This window comes from Barbus barbus (genome assembly GCF_936440315.1).
Source record: "Barbus barbus genome assembly, chromosome: 4".
Classification (NCBI taxonomy): Eukaryota; Metazoa; Chordata; class Actinopteri; order Cypriniformes; family Cyprinidae; genus Barbus; species Barbus barbus.
The window spans coordinates 25,441,726-25,453,836 of record NC_136732.1 but is presented as its reverse complement, the minus strand read 5'-3'; the positions used below and the strand labels follow the sequence as shown (position 1 = coordinate 25,453,836).

Genomic DNA, 12,111 nt, shown 5'->3' with positions numbered 1-12,111 from the left:
AATGGACAGGATACTGGCCGAAGTAGGCTCATATAAATAAAAGTAAAGTCATTTTCAGTAAGTTTTTGCAGAGGTTTGGACGTTACTTTTACATAAAACTTGCATTAGTCTTAGGTTAGTCTCACTCTATTGACTGTAATTAACGCGGTCATTTAGTTAATTATAAAATGCGGTTAGCAGTGGTCACTGGGCTGAGTGTTGACGTCAGGCTGATGATGCAGAGCTCTTCATTGTGCTCGTGTCCCTCAGCACAGACCAGTCACGGCAAATCTGAAGCGCAGATTGATAGTCGCAGAAGGATTCATCTCGCATCAATCCATCTAGGATTGGATTACGTGTTAAATCCTCTGCACTGGGACTCAGTTTAGTTCCTCTGAAGATGCCCGCTTGTGGATCGCTGATTGGGGACTTTCGCGGAATAAAACGAGCAAAAGGTAAAACACTTTTGATTGATTTCTTTAGTGTAATCTTTGCGACAATTTAAGACACCCCCCCCCCCCCCCCCCCCCCTTGAGTAGTGAAACTAAACAATGTTGCATATTTTTTTCGTGTTTAAGTGCAAAAGGGAAGTTAACTGTAAAAGCGACATTTATTCTGAGGATCATCATAAAAGGTTATCCATACGGATTTTGACGTATTAACCACTATTTTGGTGGAGAAAATAAGTAAAGTAAATATTTCGGTTTATACAGGTTACTCTTGCGAAAGACAAACAAGTTGTTCGATTGCTTAACCTCAATCTTATCAATGCAGGAGTTTGTGAGGACAAAAAAGCACACAGTGTAAACATATAGGCTACTACAGAGAAAGCTATAAAATAATATTCCCTGAAACCTTTTTTTTTTTTTGTATGCGTCATGTGTATGCTTACAAAGGCTAATAGTAGCAAGTCTATTTTGTATCCTGCATTTAAATTTACGCCAAATGAAAGTAGTGACAATTTATTTTATAATTGTTAATAGAAAGAGCATAGTTTAAACACTACAATTATCTTGTAGTGATTTCCAGAGTTTAAACTGAGCCCTGTCAGTTCTGTTTTCTCTCCTCGCGCGTGTGGCATGAGAGCTGACAGGACTTATGACAGCCAGTTGTTGATATTTTTTGTATCCATAAATTGAGTCAGATAATAACATATATGCGTATTGTAACATTTAGGTAATAGTGTAATGTTTCTTTCATTGCCTTTTAACGCTGGGCAGTATTTTTTATGTATTATGTATTTATTTATATGAACTGTCTAAAACGTGTTTATCTTTCCTTCTGTCTGATTGCAACAAATTAGCCTCAATGATGCACCACTAGACTAAAATAGAGCCTATGGTTCTGAAGCAGGAAATCACATCTGAAGTGGTTACTTTTAGAAGACAATGAATCATTTACATTTAAGACGGTTTTGCCTGACATATAATTTTTTCTCGGTGAATGTAAAAAGTTCTAAAATAAGTCAAAGCCTCAAGCTTTGCGTGTTACCCATCAAATCACAAGACTCCACAAGCCTTCAGATTTTTAATTAGCTTTTTGGAGCATTATGAACTGTGTGAAATGGACTGAAGGACAGTTCAAATCTGACAATTCAAAACCTTTGTTTCCTGTTTACACACTGCCGCTCAGTGTCTGTTAGCAGTGTGCAACTACAGCTTTGGAAGCCTCCTCAAAAATTGTCTGGACCACAGTGCACCACTTTCATAATTTAAAATTTTTGCATTTGGGCTGTTGCAACATTTATTTTTTTGTTCTTGATTTTATTTGTTATTTAGCCTATTACACATCCATATAGAATGATGTGTTTTGTGTGCAACACCTGCACATTGCCCTACAAGTAATGCAGTCACTTTGGTCCAAAACAACTCTGAACCCACTTTCATTGTGCTTTTCATTGTACTCTATGAAGTCATACAAAGAAAAGATGGTAGCATCCAGTCTGAGTATGCGCCAACCAAGCAACTGCCATTGAGATGATTGGGAATGCTAATGGATAGCTCTCTCCAGGTATTATAGACTTTTTTTGATCGAAATCAGCTTAATTGAGCGGATAACCAGCCAAGCTGGCAACTCTCATTGCTACTACGTCAGAGATGTGTATCTGGACTCAACATCTGCTTTGTCCTTGTACCTGGTAAAAAAAAAAAAAAACACCAAAAAAAAAAAACTCTGAATTATCTATGAAGAGTGAACACATTTACTATGTTTGCAGTGCAAACATAAACCCATCCAGACTGTTTTAATGCTTGAGGAGACCTGAAGTGGCTGTCAACCATCTGACGCATTCAGACATTTACTTCTGTTGGCTACAGCATCACATAGAAGCTGTTACAAGACAAGATAGTATTTCATAACAAGCAATTAAGTACTAGAGAAACGGTCTTTCGGTTCAAAGGGTATAAACCTGAAGGCATACTATACTAGAATAATTTTAAGTAATTTACATCTTATTTAAATTCACATGCTGGGATAGTGATAGTCTGTGACACAATGATTTTGTGTTGTTTCACTTATTTTCCCATCTCATTGAAATCCAGACCTCAATATAGCCCTGAGGCGCACATGCCTCGTCTGTCATGGATTTTGCTTATTATAGACCTTCAAGACAAGTTATATCTTGCATTTGCATCACTTTTTGTCAGCTGAACATGAAGGCTGAGTCTCCTACGTGGTCTAATGATTGTAAATGTAACTGGGGCCATTCGGTTGTCCTTTATATGGTCATAAACTTCTCCACATGCCCTTATAGCACCTTCCTTTTACATGGGCATAGAAGCCATTTTTATTTTCTTGACTTTGCCTAATTTAGAGAACATTCATGTTTGGAGAGAACACGCACACAAAAATTAACAAATGTGTTTTATCGTATCACATCCAAACAAGTTCCAAAAGCCAAATGTAAACCAGGGCTTCAGATTAACACATGTGAGTGATGGCACTGGTGCAACCAAGTCCTACAGACAGTAGCAGGAGACAAAACACCAGTAAACAATCCCGCCATGCACATAATTTGTTCGGTGCTGTACTGTTATTGGTGTCCAACTTGAGAGTGTTTGACATAAGGCAACGCTAATCGTTGGGCACACAAATTTAGTTGCACCAACATGAAAATTGGTTACATTTTGTGCACTCAAATATTTAGGCCTAAATTTAAGAGTCATGTATTTGGATTGCATATTACATTTCCATCCATTTGGATTACACAGTTGTAACATAAATTAATAAACGTGTAGTGCATATTCTCAGTAGCCTAATACTTAAATTAAATGGGTAAGAAACAGATAAGATTTCTGCATTCAAAAAGGCCATGGCATTATTAACTATTTAAGATGAACTGTTTGATTTAAATGATCATCATTTCAAAATGCATTTATGCTGATTGCTTAGAATCAGCATTTTCATACAGTTGTTCAAACAGTTAAATTTATTCTCAGCTAAAACGTATGAACATAGTTAAATTATGGCTAGCTGTAGAACAAGCAATATAGTTAGTTAAAATATATGAGACTAAAAGAAATTATGATAATTATTTAAACCTGGTTATTGTGTATTGAAAATGTATTCAGCTTATTAATGCTATTACAGAAATCTTACCTATTTCGTTTATGTATGACTGACAAACTTGCATCATATTAAGTTTATAAGTTTGTTAAAAGTGTTTCATCTATTTGGATTACAATCAAATACTTTCAAATGTATAAATCTTAAATTTAGGCCTAAACATATTTATTTGTAATTATTTTAATATATTTTTAAATTATTGAATGATTTGAATGAATTAACTTTGTGTGTAATGGTCGTTTAGTAGCAGTTCAAGGTAATTGTGGCGTGAAGCTGCACTGTGGGGTTAAAAAAAAACAAAAAACTATTTTAGGTGTACAAAATCTCAACAGACTTTGCTTTGCTGTATTCAACCTTTATTCAGACTCTTAAATAGGGACTTAACAGTCTGCATGGATGTGAACAAAAATCATTTATTTATAAGATTTGTTCACAGTCTGAAGGAATGGATGCAAAGTGTGGAAAACGCACTGCTTGGGGGAACTATAAGAATAGTACATGCTTTAATCAATATCCGTGCCTCTCTTCCTGGAGTTTAGATGCCATGGGCTGATATATCACATTGTGAGGTGGGAAGCATCACATTAAGTCTGTAATGTGTGTGTTTTTAGCACAGTGATGTTTATTGTTGTTTTTCACCCTTGTGAAAGTAGTTTTCTCGTTGTTTCAGTCTTTGCCTTATATCAAGGATATATATAGCACAAGAGTTTACTCTGCTTCATGTGCTACTGTATGAAAAATGGAATAAGTTCTCACATTTAAGGCAGCAAAGAGGATGTTTTAAAAGGATCTTTCCCTGTCTGCTGAATCATTGGACCAAATCAGGTGACAGAGCAAAGGGTATGTGTAGAGGGGAAGATTGCATCCTCTGTACCATGCTTTTTGTCCAGACTCTGCACATTTTTCAATTACAGTATGTCAAACAGAAAGAGCATTTGAGGTAAAAAAAAAAAAAAAAGTCAGTTGTATTCACTGTGCTTTGTTCATGATACACCCAGTTCCGATTAGTTTTTTGAATCTGATCTTTTGGGATGACTGTCCAAAATAAAATCATATCTGTTTGTTCAGACTGTGCAGTCAGTATTTGTTTTATGCTGACTTGTACATCAGTACAACACCAAGAGACATGAGAGAGTAGCTGTCTGTGTGGAAAGAGAACAGAAAAGTCCATCACGAGATCTTGCTGTGGTGCTAAAGTGTATAAAATCATAAAATCATTTACTTTTCTGATCTGACATTTAGAATGAAATTCATTCTACACTCCAATTTGAATAAGATTTCAATCCACATACTAGTTTGGATTTGTTTATATATATATATATATATATATATATATATATATATACATATATACTGTATACAGTAAATGGATGTGAATATGAGTCAGATATGACACACTAATTAATTGTAACAAAAATGTAATTTTTTCTAAATAAAGACTAAATATAGAGACTGTACACATTTATACATGACTCAGTACTTAGTCTTGCATTGAAAACGTACATGTGTCAAGATTTCTGAAAATTGACATGTTGCTACTTGCACATTTCATAACACTTTAAAATAGAAAGCTGAAATGTGATTAAACTTCTGTTTGTACTTTTGTACAGTGCTGTTGACTTCACAAGCATAGAAAACACAAAAGAAACATCTGTTTGTGCATATCTTGTTAACCTGCTACCTAGTGCCTCGAAGAAAACTTTGATTAACTTTGACAATTCCATTGATTAGTTTAAGCACTCATTACAGTAACCATGACTCACGGAAGTTGCGTAAAGCCAGCCAATTAGATTACAGCTTGCCACATCGAAAAAAAAGTGCTTACCATTTTTACTTGCAGTATGTTTGTGGACTTGAGACAGCGTTACTAGCCAGGGTCGACCTCGCTGTTGTTAGACCTATTCAGTCACTCAGTTGGAATTGGGTGTAATGTGGCTTTGTGTGAGGTTGTTAGCACCAGCTGTCCTATGGGGTCTATGACGTGGGGTTATGCAGGGGTCCACGAGTTCACCGAGAGTTTCATTACACGTTGAGTTATCACACGTGCTGCGGTACACATACCCTGAGATAATTAGAGCCTCATGTATCCCAGCGTTCATGTGTGCTGTATGTGCACTTACAGGTGTTCAACAAGTACAAACAGTGCCTGAGAGCTGTAGGAAACAATAAGCCTTCACTTACTGAATTAGCATTGACTTCTCTGTTTTTAACCAGCTCAAATTTTATTGACGATAATTCCCGCTTTTCTTCTCGTGGTGTTTTAAATGGATCAGCTCCGAGTTTATTAAATCTGTCCAAGTACATGAAACACTGCGCATGAAGCTGGATGCTGGTCAGGGCTCATTGAATGAAACGTTCTCAAACACACATGCTCTTTATCTCCCTGTGAAATCACATTACTGCTGTCATTTGTCCTGTGGAGAGACAGACACTCATGACGTTAACACAATCTGCCTTTGTCATCTGTAGCTTAATCAGTCTCAACCAGGCGTGACGTGACAAGTGTCCAGCAACAAGTGATTTGTCTGTCCAAACCGAAAGTGAATATGCAGTGCGATGACACACAATCATAGCTAAAAAGAATATGTTATACGGTTATGAGGAGCTGGATTTTAAATGTAATGATAATGATATGCACATGCAGTACTTCTCCACTTGTCTGTTTCTATGTAGTTTTATACAGATATTCTATCTCTATGGATGTGCAGATTAAAAATGTATGCATGTATGGAAAAATCTAGAATAAATATAAGAAACAAAATCACTGTCTTAAAATTTTTACTCTTATTCACTCTTATTTCCTATAAATTACATTAAAAAAGCCCTTCCAAAAAAATAAAATGTAGAAATTTAAAATGAAAAAATAAATAAATAAATAATAATAAATAGAAATAGATAAATAAATACAATTTATTTAAATAAAAAATGATTTAGTTAATGAAAACACATAGCATTGGTGGATACTGGCAGTATAGACAGTCGCCTAAGGTGGCAGCACAGCTCCAGATGCGGACTCAAATATAGCTAATCATCATTTGCATCAATTTCAATAGATTATCCTGTTCTCTTTCATGCGGCAGCCTCTTATCTCTGTGAAAATTAATGCATGTTAATTAAGTCCTTAAGGTAAGTTAACTGTGTAATAGTAATCCAAAAAAAGGCCTGCTCCCAAAATATATCACAGGTATCATTCACAGTTGTTATTTACTTTTATTAGTGGGCTTGCTGTACATTGCAGGAAAATCCCTAAACAACGTGCAAACAAATTTGGTCCACTCTCATTTGATTCATGAGACTGTATCTTTAGAACCCAATTGACAATTCAAATGCTGTGTACTTTTTCCTTTTAGTTAAATGTAATATGACTGACATTGAAATTGATACAAGTTAATACCTCTGGCTTAATCACTGACATTAACTGTGATTATTGTAAAGCTAAACTAGTATAAGCATCCTTTTCATGCTAACATAAATAGGCATGATGAGACAAATTCTCGGGATCTAATGGCTTATATTCTCCGTTTTACAGAAAGCTCAAAGAAAGAATGACACAGTCGTACAGCATCAGATTTAGTAGACTCTTCGGGAGGACAGAAGTGGTGTGCTGGAGAATGTTACTCTCTCATCTGTCCTCAGGACACATATCATCTGTCATCATTACCGCTAACATTTTCCAACACATTTGTTGGTGCATCAGTAAATTAATGCCTCACGTTATATTCAAAGAGAGCTGCTTATGTAATCAAAGAGAGAAACTTTCCAGTCATTATTACAAAACAAACCCTGACCGTGCATCAGAGTAGTTTTTTTTTTTTTTTTCAAGCAATATCACAATATCACAGTCTTGTAATGAATCTCAGGATGACTGTGATTCGGCCACAGGTAATCACACTGGCATCCAGCACAACATCACCATTGCAAGTGTGATATTACTTTTATACATAGTAATCCTTTTATACATATTTTACTAACGCATATTTCAAAACTCGCCTTTTTATATTCATTTGTTTTTGTTTTTTTTCGCTAAAATTAATGTTCAATGGATGCGCAAGTGATACAATCCCACCATGGCTTGCAGGCTCATATACCAACGTCTGCTTTTCGGAAAATCTATGTAAACATCACATAACGTATATTCATGACCCAAGCTTTCCCTGAAAGGGTCTGTGAGGCACGGCACAGAAGACCCTTTTCTGGAAAGTCAGCACACTCTGTGACCATATTTTACAATGCTTCTGGGCAGCTAGCTCTTGTAGTGAGTGCATGTACTCTGATAGACATGGCAAAAAATGGCACTTTTTTTCCCGAAATGCCAAAATACTTGATAAATTGTATGCCATTGTTATTTTTTTATGGAATAATTGAAACCGTTATTCACAAACAGCTTGATGGATAACAGTCATCTTGTCTTTGGCTCAAATTAATTACTTCTGCATTCAATTGAGAGAACCTGTCAATGCACCGGAGCTCTTGCACAGACTGAAGTGCTTCTGTCACTGCGCGTGGCATTTATTCAGATGAATTGGACTTCCATGAGTGGCACTCTGCGAGAGGCTGAAAAATAAAATAGTGGCTTGCGTCATCAGAGTGGGCTCCTGATGTCCGTGTGTTTAGCGTGGCCTGTTTTTGTGTAAACAAACAGGAAGAGCTGACCTTGATCTGTGGCCTACGTGCTGACGGCTGAACCTTGATCTTCTGGGCACAAACACATTCTTTATGTGAAAAGACTTCTTCTGGCCTTTGATGGTTTATGTTAAGACATTTAAATGTGCCAAAGAACTGCAGTCCGACTGTAAAGGTGTTTTAAAAGGTGACAAGTTAGAGGAACTAGACCCTTTAATTATTCTCATTGTCATGTCAAGTGCTGTAAGTAGTCATGTGGAGATCCAGACGATGTTTTGCACTTGATTAGCAGTTTGCTTTTATCTTTATCTCTTTCTCGTTTTTAACCTCTTATGATTTGGTGATTACATTAGCAAGCCAGTCGCCTATATCAGCTCAAACATGTTTACATACAGTACTGACAATTAAGCAGAGGAGGAAAGAGTACGAAAATATTCTACTCAAGTAAAAGTACCATTACATTAATGAAATTTTACTTAAGTACAAGTAAAAGTACCAGTCTAAAAATATACTCAAGTAAAAGTAAAAAGTAGCTCATTTAAAATTTACTCAGAGTAAAAATTACTTAGTTACATTTTAACAGTGAGAGGGACGCAAAAATGTGATGTAAGAAACTCAGTTCCTGGAGGGCCACAGCCCTGCACAGTATCACGGCACAGTAAGGGATCACACCATGTAAACAGGGATCTGGGTTCAAACGCAGGTCTTTATTAACTTAAAAGCAATCAAAACGGAAACAAACACAGATATCAGAATCTGAAAACAGACTAAAAAAAGAAACAGTGATATGACACAAATACGGCAACTTGCTTGCATCAGTCCACATATAAACAACTAATAATTCAGCCCAGAGAGGAGTATATAGCCATCAGGATGGGCAACAGCTGTGTGTGTGTGTGTGTGAATAGGTGCACAGGTGTGTGGAGTTAAGGTAAAGGAGTCCGGGAGGATGGACGTTGGCGACCTCTGGTGGTGAGTACAGCTTTACAGAAACTCGCTGATATGATCACAAACACAGAACAACAACACCCAGACTCCGTTTTAATCATTCTCGGGGACTTTAATAAAGCAAATCTCTCCCGTGAACTGCCAAAATACAGACAGCACATCACATGTCCCACCAGAGACTGTAATATATTGGATCACTGTTACACAACAATAAAGGACGCAAATCACTCGGTTCCACGAGCAGCTTTAGGACTCTCTGATCACTGTTTGGCTCATCTTATTCCGACCTACAGGCAGAAACTTAAATCTGCAAAGCCTGTATTAAGATCTGTTAAAAGATGGACTAATGAAACAGAGCGGGATCTACAAGCCTGTTTCTTTCTCACTGATTGGATTGTTTTTGAAGCTGCTGGACGAGCTCACAGAGACTGTAACATCATATATCAGTTTCTGTGAGGATATGTGCATTCCTAACAGGACTCATCTATTCTACAACAACGACAAACCATGGTTCACTGCAAAACTCAGACAGCTCCGTCTGGCCAAAGAAGATGCTTGCAGAAAAGGGGATAAAGTCTTGTACAAACAGGCCAAATACACACTGGAAAAGGAGATCAGAGTGGCAGAGAGGAATTATTCTGACAAGCTCAGGAACAAATTCTCTTCCAGTGATCCTGCTTCAGTGTGGAAAGGAATGAAGGATATCACCAGTTACAAGTCACCATCCCCCAGCACTGTGGAGAATCAACACCTGGCAGACGACTTGAACGAGTTTTATTGTCATTTTGAAAAATCACCCCACACCCGCCCTGAACACCTCTCCACACAACCATTAACACCTCCAGCAACCCCCCTCTCCTCCACACCTACAATTCAAATCAGCGAAGAAGATGTGTGCCAGGTCTTCAGGAAGAACAAAAGAAGGAACGCACCAGGCCCAGACGGTGTGTCACCAGCCTGTCTGAAAATCTGTGCTGATCAGCTGGCCCCCATCTTCACACAGATCTTCAACAGATCACTGGAGCTGTGTGAAGTCCCCTCATGCTTCAAACGCTCCACCATCATCCCTGTCCCAAAGAAACCCAAAATTACTGGACTTAATGACTACAGACCTGTGGCCCTAACGTCTGTAGCCATGAAATCATTTGAAAGACTGGTTTTGGCTTATCTGAAGGACATCACTGGTCCCTTACTGGACCCCCTGCAGTTTGCCTACAGAGCAAACAGGTCTGTGGATGATGCAGTCAACATGGGACTGCACTTCATCCTGAAGCATCTGGACAGACCAGGGACTTATGTGAGGATCCTGTTTGTGGACTTCAGCTCCGCTTTTAACACCATCATCACGGAAACCCTTCAGAATAAACTGACTCAGCTCTCGGTCCCCACCTCTGTCTGTCAGTAGATCAACAGCTTCCTGACAGACAGACAGACAGCAGTTAGTAAAGCTTGGTAAATTCACATCCAGCACTCGTACCATCAGCACTGGAGCTCCTCAGGGCTGTGTATTCTCCCCACAGCTCTTCTCCCTCTACACCAACGACTGCACATCTAAAGACCCCTCTGCCAAGCTCCTGAAGTTTGCAGACGACACCACACTGATTGGCCTCATTCAGGATGGTGACGAGTCTGCTTACAGACAGGAGGTTAAGGAGCTGGCTGTCTGGTGCAGTCTTAACAACCTGGAGCTTAACATGCTCAAAACTGTGGAGATGATTGTGGACTTCAGGAGAAACCCCCCTGCTCTCCTCCCACTCACCATCATGAACAGCAATGTGACTGCAGTGGAGTCATTCAGATTCCTGGGCACCACCATCTCCCATGACCTGAAGTGGGATATTCACATAGACTCCATTGTCAGAAAGGCCCAGCAGAGGTTGTACTTTCTTCGCCAGCTGAGGAAGTTCAACCTGCCACAGGACTTACTGAAACAGTTCTACTCTGCCATCATTGAATCCATCCTCTGCACTTCAATAACTGTCTGGTTCAGCTCAGCTACCAAATCTGACCTCAGAAGACTACAGAGGGTAGTCCGGACTGCTGAGTGAATCATTGGTACAACCCTCCCCACTCTCCAAGAACTGTACTCATCCAGAGTGAGCAAAAGGGCTGGTAAAATCACTCTGGACCCCTCACATCCAGCACAATCCCTCCTTGAACTGTTACCGTCTGGTCGACGCTCTCAAGTACAGAGCCTGATTGATATATTCCTCCAGTGACTCCTCAGGGTGCCAATAAGGCATAAGAGACTTGATGGGCTCTGCTAAGCCTCCCCAGAAAAAGATCATGAGGCAGGTCTTTTCCGTAGCCGACTGGCGAGCCACTCCCACGAAGTCCCTGGCGTAATCCTCGATGTTCCGGTCTCCCTGTTGGATGTTGAGGAACTTCCCTGCTGGACCCATTTTTGGCTGGATTATTCTGTCATGGCACGGTAAGGGAACACACCGTGTAAACAGGGATCTGAGTTCAAACGCAGGTCTTTTTTAACTTAAAGGCAGACAAAGTAGAAACTACAACGGAAGCAAACACAGATATCAGAATCTGAAAACAGGCTCAAAACCGAAACAGGGATATGACACAAATACGGCAACTTGCTTGCATCAGTCCACATATAAACAACTAATAATCCAGCCCAGAGAGGCGTGGGGAAGGAGTATAAATAGCCATCAGGATGGGCAACAGCTGTGTGTGTGTGTGAGTAGGTGCACAGGTGTGTGGAGTTAAGGTAAAGGAGTCCGAGAGGATGGGCGATGGCGACCTCTGGTGGTGAGAGGGAGAAATACAGGGCCCGGACCCCTGACACACAGTTTAGATATAACCCTAATTAAACACATCGGATCCAGCTAATCTAATAATTTCGGTTTATTTGAAAACTACATGGTATATGTGTTGGAGCTAAAACCCTGTCTAAATCTAATCTACTAGACTTCACTGCACTCTGTTGGAGAGTTTTGTTTGGTTTTTGACAAAACACTGATAATGTCAAATCGCACATCT

At 38.9% G+C, this 12,111-nt stretch overlaps 1 protein-coding gene across 2 annotated transcripts in view; it reads left to right on the top strand.

Annotated features, from left to right (window-relative positions):
* The first annotated feature begins 250 nt into the window (after window positions 1–250).
* LOC306868877 (glucagon receptor-like) overlaps window positions 251–12,111 on the top strand; it is a 74,344-nt gene continuing 62,483 nt past the window's right edge. For both annotated transcript variants that reach the window (XM_079415324.1, XM_079415322.1), the window contains exon 1: window positions 251–434. The gene's annotated coding sequence lies outside the window, so the exon portion shown is untranslated. The remainder of the gene's footprint in view (window positions 435–12,111) is intronic.